Source organism: Neovison vison, chromosome 11, assembly GCF_020171115.1.
Source record: "Neovison vison isolate M4711 chromosome 11, ASM_NN_V1, whole genome shotgun sequence".
NCBI lineage: Eukaryota > Metazoa > Chordata > Mammalia > Carnivora > Mustelidae > Neogale > Neogale vison.
This window is the reverse complement of record NC_058101.1, coordinates 175,856,532-175,866,295: the sequence shown is the minus strand read 5'-3', so window position 1 is coordinate 175,866,295 and position 9,764 is coordinate 175,856,532.

The window sequence follows — 9,764 nt, the reverse complement described above, 5'->3', positions numbered from 1 at the left end:
CCAATGTCAGAGAAATTGCTGCCTGTGCTGTCTCCTAGGATTTCTATGGTTTCAGGTCTCATATTTATCCATTAATCCATTTTGAGTTTATTTTTGCATATGGTATTAGAAAGTGGTACGGTTTCATTCTTTTCCATGTAGCTGTCTCATTTTTAAAGAATCCTTTATTGAAGAAACTGCCTTTTCACCATTTTATATTCTTTCTTCCTCTGCCATGGATTAATTGACCATAATAATTGTGGATTTATTTCTGCACTCTCTACTCTTTTCCTTCAATCTAAGTGTCTATTTTTTATGCCATTGCCATACTATTTTGATTACTATAGCTTTGTGGTATATCTTAAAATCTGGAATTGTGATAAGTAAGATGTGGTAAACACACACACACACACACACACACACACACTCACAGGAATATCATGCAACCATAAAAAAGGACATGATCATGGCATTTATGACAACATGGATGGACCTAGAGGCTATTATGCTAAAGTGAAATAAGTCAGACTTGAGAAAGACAAATACTATGATTTCACACGTTTGAAATTTAAAAAAATGGAAAAACAAACAAAAAGTAGAATTAAACATGAAAACACAGAGACCAAACTGATGGTTGCTAGAAGAGAGCATGGTGGGGAAATGGGCAAAATGGGTGAAAGGCTTCCAGGTAGGCAAGGAATAAGCTATGGAAATAAAAGGCACATCATAAGGAATACAGTCAATGTAACAGACAGATGGTAGCTACACTTGTGGTGAGCGTAACATAATGTATAAACTTGTTGAATCATTATGTTGTCATCTGAAACTAATGTAATATGCATGTCAACTACACTAAAAAATCTTAATAAGAAAAAATCCCCACACATGCATTCAGGATACTGTTTCCCTGAAATAGGAAGGGGGTCTGGGGGAATGTGATTGAGAAGGAGCATCCAGTTTGGGTATTTGGTGATATTCTATTTCTATAGGCTTGTTTTAGTATTATCCTTTATAACTTAAATGTAGTATTCATATGTTCACTGGTCTTTACCAACATTTCACGATAAAAATATTCAAAATGTAAAAAAAGAAAAAAACAAAAAACAAACAAATATTAGGTGAAAGATACAGTGATAAATAAAAAGAAATTTCCTCAAGAACATGTTCCTGAACCCTGTCTTTGTCTAGTTGCCCCTCACAATACTTTATATTACTGGACCCTAAGCAAAATATTACAAGATCTATTTGGAGAATATTTAGAAGTTTGGGTTGGCAACCTGGCATTCCCTTTGGCATTAGAATGAAGTAATGAACTCAGAAAGATACTTCCACATATGTTTTTATAAATTTATTTAAAAGGAGATTAAATGATAATTTCCTATTGTCTCAGAATTTTGGCTGAAGCTCAAAGCGGAGAATAATGTTCACCTAAATTCATAACAATTCTAATTCACTGATTTTCTATATAGCTGTATAAGTTCTGCTATTTATTATGAATGTTAACTACTACTTTTTCTATACCAAACTTCTGTCCTTGGTTCCTTTTCCCCTTTCCCTGTTTTATTCTTATTGCAAATTGCTTCTCACTTTTCCTTTTATTATTTAATATGTGGATATTTCTAAGTACAGTTAAGTTGGGATCTCTGACTAAAAATACATTTGCTCCATGTAAAAGTGCTCTCTTGACTATGGGATGTTTGAGCTATAAACAAATAGAGGTATACTAGCATAAATTTCACAGAATTATCACAACATGTAATTAGTTTGTAGAAAACCACTCCTGGAAACTTGTGTAACTTGTTAAACCCAGGAGTGAAAGAAAACAATCAAACAAAACCAGTGCTTTGTAGTCTCTTACCGGAGGCTCCATAGCATAACAGTTTTAAAATCATGGACTCTGGAACCAGACTGCTTAAACTCTAATCTTGTTTTTTCACACTTATTTTGTGAACTTGGACAGTTCCTTAAATTCTGCATTTCTGGGGTGCCTGGGTGGCTCAGTGTGTTAAAGCCTCTGCCTTCGGCTCAGGTCATGATCCCAGAGTCCTGGGATGGAGCCCCGCATTGGGCTCTCTGCTCAGAGGGGAGCCTGCTTCTTCCTCTTTCTCTCCCTGCCTCCCTTTCTGCCGACTTGTGATCTCTGTCTGTCAAAAAAATAAAATAAAATAAAATAAAAAAATAAAAATCCTGCATTTCTTATATTTCTCACCAGAAAAATGAGAATAATAGCATACATACCATTTATGATAATTGCAAGGATGATATGATTTAGCACTTATAAATTGTTCAGAAAAAAACTTATTTAAGGATTTCATAATTAAAATATTGATGATGATTTGATTTACAGGGCATTCTTACAAAAATTCATAAGAAAAATTCATATTTATTCCATATAATTTGGACTTCATTTTAGTTAAAATTTGCAACAACAAAAAAAGTGGCACATAGTCTCACTTGAATTTTAATGTTTTAATTGACTGTAGCATTCTAGTGATGTTCCTTTTTTCATTCCCGACCTTAAGATATTTGGTCCTTTATTTTTTTCTTTATTATTCTTATCAGCGGTCACATTTTTTTTTCAAATATATGTATATATTTTTCTTTTTCTTTTCTTTTTTTTTAAATTTATTTTTAATTAATTTTTTATTTTTTATAAACATATATTTTTATCCCCAGGGGTACAGGTCTGTGAATTGCCAGGTTTTCACACTTCACAGCACTCACCAAAGCACATACCTTCCCCAATGTCCATAACCCCCCCCTTCTCCCAACCCCCCTCCCCACAGCAACCCTAAGTTTGTTTTGTGAAATTAAGAGTAACTTATGGTTTGGCTCCCTCCCAATCTCATCTTGTTTCACTTATTCTTCTCCTACCCCCTTAAGCCCCCATGTTGCATCACCACTTACTCATATCAGGGAGATCATATGATAGTCGTCTTTCTCCATTGACTTATTTCGCTAAGCATGATACTTTCTAGTTCCATCCACATTGTCGCAAATGGCAAGATTTCATTTCTTTTGATGGCTGCATAGTATTCCATTGTGTATATATACCACTTCTTCTTGATCCATCCATCTGTTGATGGACATCTAGGTTCTTTCCATAGTTTGGCTATTGTGGACATTGCTGCTATAAACATTCGGGTGCACGTGCCCCTTCGGATCACTACATTTGTATCTTTAGGGTAAATACCTAGTAGTGCAATTGCTGGGTCATAGGGCAGTTCTATTTTCAACATTTTGAGGAACCTCCATGCTGTTTTCCAGAGTGGTTGCACCAGCATGCATTCCCACCAACAGTGTAGGAGGGTTCCCCTTTCTCTGCATCCTCGCCGGCATCTGTCATTTCCTGAAAGATGACAGGTGCTTGTTAATTTTAGCCATTCTGACTGGTGTGAGGTGATATCTCATTGTGGTTTTGATTTGTATTTCCCTGATGCCGAGTGATATGGAGCACTTTTTCATGTGTCTGTTGACCATCTGGATGTCTTCTTTGCAGAAATGTCTGCTCATGTCCTCTGCCCATTTCTTGATTGGATTATTTGTACTTTGGGTGTTGAGTTTGCTAAGTTCTTTATAGATTTTGGACACTAATCCTTTATCTGATATGTCGTTTGCAAATATCTTCTCCCATTCTGTCAGTTGTCTTTTGGTTTTGTTAACTGTTTCCTTTGCTGTGCAAAAGCTTTTGATCTTGATAAAATCCCAATAGTTCATTTTTGCCCTTGCTTCCCTTGCCTTTGGCAGTGTTCCTAGGAAGATGTTGCTGCGGCTGAGGTCAAAGAGGTTGCTGTCTGTGTTCTCCTCAAGGATTTTGATGGATGCCTTTCTCACATTGAGGTCCTTCATCCATTTTGAGTCTATTTTCGTGTGGGGTATAAGGAAATTGTCCAATTTCATTTTTCTTCATGTGGCTGTCCAATTCTCCCAACATCATATATTGAAGAGGCTGTCTTTTTTCCATTGGACATTCTTTCCTGCTTTGTCAAAGATTAGTTGACCATAGAGTTGAGGTTCTATTTCTGGGCTTTCTACTCTGTTCCATTGATCTATGTGTCTGTTTTTGTGCCAGTACCATGCTGTCTTGATGATGACAGCTTTGTAATAGAGCTTGAAGTCCGGAATTGTGATGCCACCAACTTTGGCTTTCTTTTTCAATATCCCTTTGGCTATTCGAGGTCTTTTCTGGTTCCATATAAATTTTAGGATTATTTGTTCCATTTCTTTGAAAAAGATGGATGGTACTTTGATAGGAATTGCATTAAATGTGTAGATTGCTTTAGGTAGCATAGACATTTTCACAATATTTGTTCTTCCAATCCAGGAGCATGGAACATTTTTCCATTTCTTTGTGTCTTCCTCAATTTCTTTCATGAGTACTTTATAGTTTTCCGAGTATAGATTCTGTGCCTCTTTGGTTAGGTTTATTCCTAGGTATCTTATGGTTTTGGGTGCAATTGTAAATGGGATTGACTCCTTAATTTCTCTTTCTTCTGTCTTGTTGTCGGTGTAGAGAAATGCAACTGATTTCTGTGCATTGATTTTATATCCTGACACTTTACTGAATTCCTGTACAAGTTCTAGAAGTTCTGGAGTGGAGTCTGGGTTTTCCACATATGGTATCATATCATTTGCAAAGAGTGATAGTTTGACTTCTTCTTTGCTAATTTGGATGCCTTTAATTTCCTTTTGTTGTCTGATTGCTGAGGCTAGGACTTCTAGTACTATGTTGAATAGCAGTGGTGATAATGGACATCCCTGCTGTGTTCCTGACCTTAGCGGAAAAGCTTTCAGTTTTTCTCCATTGAGAATGATATTTGCGGTGGGTTTTTCATAAATGGCTTTGATAATATTGAGGTATGTGCCCTCTATCCGTACACTTTGAAGAGTTTTGATCAGGAAGGGATGCTGTACTTTGTCACATGCTTTTTCAGCATCTATTGAGAGTATCATATGGTTCTTGTGCTTTCTTTTATTGATGTGTTGTATCACATTGATTGATTTGCGGATGTTGAACCAACCTTGCAGCCCTGGAATAAATCCCACTTGGTCGTGGCGAATAATCCTTTTAATATACTGTTGAATCCTATTGGCTAGTATTTTGGTGAGAATTTTCGCATCTGTGTTCATCAAGGATATTGGTCTATAGCTCCCTTTTTTGATGGGATCCTAGTCTGGTTTTGGGATCAAGGTGATGCTGGCCTCATAAAATGAGTTTGGAAGTTTTCCTTCCATTTCTATTTTTTTGGAACAGCTTCAGGAGAATAGGAATTAGTTCTTCTTTAAATGTTTGGTAGAATTCCCCCGGGAGACTGTCTGGCCCTGGGTTTTTGTTTGTTTGGAGATTTTTAATGACTGTTTCGATCTCCTTACTGGTTATGGGTCTGTTCAGGCTTTCTGTTTCTTCCTGGTTCAGTTGTGATAGTTTATATGTTTCTAGAAATGCATCCATTTCTTCCAGATTGTCAAATTTGTTGGCGTAGAGTTGCTCATAGTATGTATTTCTTATAATTGTTCTTAAAATTGTTTCTTATAATTGTTTGTATTTCTTTGGTGTTAGTTGTTATATCTCCTCTTTCATTCATGATTTTATTTATTTGGGTCATTTCTCCTTTCTTTTTGATAAGCCTGGCCAGGGGTTTATCAATTTGATTAATTCTTTCAAAGAACCAGCTCTTAGTTTCATTGATTTGTTCTATTGTTTTTTTTTGGTTTCTATTTTATTGATTTCTGCTCTGATCTTTATGATTTCTCTTCTCCTGCTGGGTTTACGGTTTCTTTCTTGTTCTTTCTCCAGCTCCTTTATGTGTAGGGTTAAGTTGTGTACCTGAGACCTTTCTTGTTTCTTGAGAAAGGCTTGTACCTCTATGTATTTTCCTCTCAGGACTGCCTTTGTTGTGTCCCACAAATTTTGAACCGTTGTATTTTCATTATCATTTGTTTCTATGATTTTTTTCAATTCTTCTTTAATTTCCTGGTTGACCCATTCATTCTTTAGAAGGATGCTGTTTAGTCTCCATGTATGTGGGTTCTTTCCAAACTTCCTCTTGGGGTTGAGTTCTAGCTTCAGAGCATTGTGGTCTGAAAATATGCAGGGAATGATCCCAATCTTTTGATACCAGTTGAGTCCTGATTTAGGACCGAGGATGTGATCTATTCTGCAGAATGTTCCATGTGCACTAGAGAAGAATGTGTATTCTGTTGCTTTGGGATGAAATGTTCTGAATATATCTGTAATGTCCATCTCGTCCAGTGTGTTATTTAAGGCCTTTATTTCCTTGTTTATCTTTTGCTTGGATGATCTGTCCATTTCAGTGAGGGGAGTGTTAAAGTCCCCTACTATTATTGTATTATTGTTGATGTGTTTCTTTGATTTTGTTATTAATTGGTTTATATAGTTGACTGCTCCCACGTTGGGGGCATAGATATTTAAAGCTGTTAGATCTTCTTGTTGGACAGACCCGTTGAGTATGATATAGTGTCCTTCCTCATCTCTTATTATAGTCTTCGGCTTAAAATCTAATTGATCTGGTATAAGGATTGCCACTCCTGCTTTCTTCTGATGTCCATTAGCATGGTAAATTCTTTTCCACCCCCTCACTTTAAATCTGGAGGTGTCTTCGGGCTTAAAATGAGTTTCTTGGAGGAAACATATAGATGTTTTTTTTTTTTTTTTATCCATTCTGATAAATTTGTCTTTTGATTGGGGCATTTAGCCCATTAACATTCAGGGTAACTATTGAGAGATATGAATTTAGTGCCATTGTAATGCCTGTAAGGTGACTGTTACTGTATATTGTCTCTGTTCCTTTCTGTTCTACCACTTGTAGGCTCTCTCTTTGCTTAGAGGAACCCTTTTGATATTTCCTGTAGAGCTGGTTTGGTGTTTGCAAATTCTTTCAGTTTTTGTTTGTCCTGGAAGCTTTTAATCTCTCCTTCTATTTTCAATGAAAGCCTAGCTGGATATCATATTCTTGCCTGCATGTTTGTCTCATTTAGTGCTCTGAATATATCATGCCAGCTCTTTCTGGCCTGCCAGGTCTCTGTGGATAAGTCTGCTGCCAATCTAATATTTTTAACATTGTATGTTACAGACTTCTTTTCCTGGGCTGCTTTCAGGATTTTTTCTTTGTCACTAAGACTTGTAAATTTTACTATTAGGTGACGGAGTGTGGGCCTATTCTTACTGATTTTGAGGGGCATTCTCTGAACCTCCTGAATTTTGATGCTTGTTCCCTTTGCCATATTGGGGAAATTCTCTCCAATAATTCTATCCAGTATACCTTATGCTCCCCTCTCTCTTTCTTCTTCTTCTGGAATCCCAATTAATCTAATGTTGTTACGTCTTACGGTGTCACTTATCTCTCAAATTCTCCCCTCGTGGTCCAGTAGCTGTTTGTCCCTCTTTTGCTCAGCTTCTTTATTCTCTGTCATTTGGTCTTCTATATCGCTAATTCTTTCTTCTGCCTCATTTATCCTAGCAGTGAGAGCCTCCATTTTTGATTGCACCTCATTAATAGCTTTTTTGATTTCAACTTGGTTAGATTTTAGTTCTTTGTTTTCTCCAGAAAGGGCATTTATATCTCTCGAGAGAGTTTCTCTAATATCTTCCATGCCTTTTTCGAGCCCGGTTAGAACCTTGAGAATTGTCATTCTGAACTCTAGATCTGACATATTACCAATGTCTGTATTGATTAGGTCCCTAGCCTTCGGTACTGCCTCTTGTTCTTTTTTTTGTGGTGAATTTTTCTGCCTTGTCATTTTGTCCAGATAAGAGTATATGAAGGAGCAAGTAAAATACTAAAAGGGTGTCAACAACCCCAGGAAAATATGCTTTAACCAAATCGGAAGAGATCCCAAATCATGAGGGGGGAGAAAGGGGATAAAAAGAGGTTCAGAAAGAAAGAAAAAAAAAGAAATAAAGAAAGAAAAGAATTAAAAAAAGAAAACGAATAAAGAAAAATATAAAAAAAGAAAATATATATATATATAAATTAGATATACTAGTTAAAAAACATTAAAAAAGAAAAGGGTAAAAGTTAAAAAAACATTTTAGCAGAAGAAAAGAAAAAAAATGAAAAAGAAAAAAATAATAAATTAACTGCAAGACTAAAGAATCATAGGGAGAAAGTCATGAGTTCCGTGCTTTGCTTTCTCCTCCTCTGGAATTCTGCTGCTCTCCTTGGTATTGAAACTGCACTCCTTGGTAGGTGAACTTGGTCTTGGCTGGATTTCTTGTTGATCTTCTGGAGGAGGGGCCTGGTGTAGTGATTCTCAAGTGTCTTTGCCCCAGGCAAAATTGCACCGCCCTTACCAGGGGCTAGGCTGAGTAATCCGCTTGGGTTTGCTTTCAGGAGCTTTTGTTCCCTGAGCGCTTTCTGTAGAGTTCTGGAGGACAGTAAGATAAATGGCGGCCTCCTGGTCTCCAGCCCGGAGGAGCCGAGAGCCCGGGGCCCCACTCCTCAGTGCGCCCTCAGAGAACAGCACCCAGTATCTCCCATCTGCCTGACCTCCAGTCACGCTCTGAGCTCTCCGAGCCTGTGACCGGTTCAAGGTAACCTCGAGCTGTGAGCTCACTGTCGGCTCTGTCTCTGTAGCCAGCTTCCCCGTTCTAATACCTGCAAGCTCTGCGACACTCAGACACCCCCGATCCTTCTGTGACCCTGCGGGATCTGAGGCCATGCTGACCCCGCGTGGGCTTCACCCCGGTTTAGCCTCTAAAGCAATATCCCTCAGCGGAACAGACTTTTAAAAGTCCTGATTTTGTGGTCTGTTGCTCCGCCGCTGGCCGGGAGCCGGCCCCTCTCACTGGGTCTATCTTCTTATCACTTTGGATTCACTTCTCCACCAGTCCTACCTTTCAGAAAGTGGTTGTTTTCCTGTTTCTAGAATTGCTGTTCTTCTTCTCTTCGATCTGCCGGTGGATTTGTAGGTGTTTGCAATCTTTAGATAAGCTATCTAGCTGATCTCCTGCTAGCTGAAGTAGTTTCAGCCTGCTACTTCTCCATCATCTTGACTCCTCCCCCTATATTTTTCTATTTTTTTAATGTCTTCACTTATCTACCTCCTTTCACATCATTATTTACATTTCCCAAAATCATGAGAATAGATGTAGAGTCTTTTTTAAATAATTTATGCATCATAGATTATGCATTTTCCTTTCAATATGACTTTAGCTGCATCCAGAAATTTTGGTTTTTTTTAACCATTATTCAAATAAAAATAGTTTCTAGTTTCCGTTTTGATGGGTCTTTTGACCTATGAATTATATAAATTTATGTCTTCATTTTCAAACATATTTTCAAGTTAACTTTTTGTTATTTATTTCACCTTTGTTAAAAAATATATTCTGTAGGATTTAGTCTTCTGGAATTTTTGAGATTTGACTATGCACCTGCATGTACAAATACAGTCATTTTCTGTAAATATTCCATTGTACTTGAAAATAATACATATTCTGAAATTGATGAATTTGATATCTATACATCTTAATTAGATCAAGTTCATTAATCCTGTTTTTTAAAATTGCTTATATATTTAATGATTTTTGACTAGCTGCCAGTGAGAATTTAAATAAAAACCAAAAGTTGAAGTCTAATTATGGGTATATCTCTGTCTTTTGTGTTCCATCCCCATCAGTTTTTGCTTTACATGGTTTGAGATTATGTTGTTAAATGTATAGAAAATTTAGTATTGTTATTTATATCATCTTTGTAAATTAAACACTGTATTATAAAGTACTCCCCTTTTAGCTCTGTGATACTTTGTTTTATGTCAACTTGGCT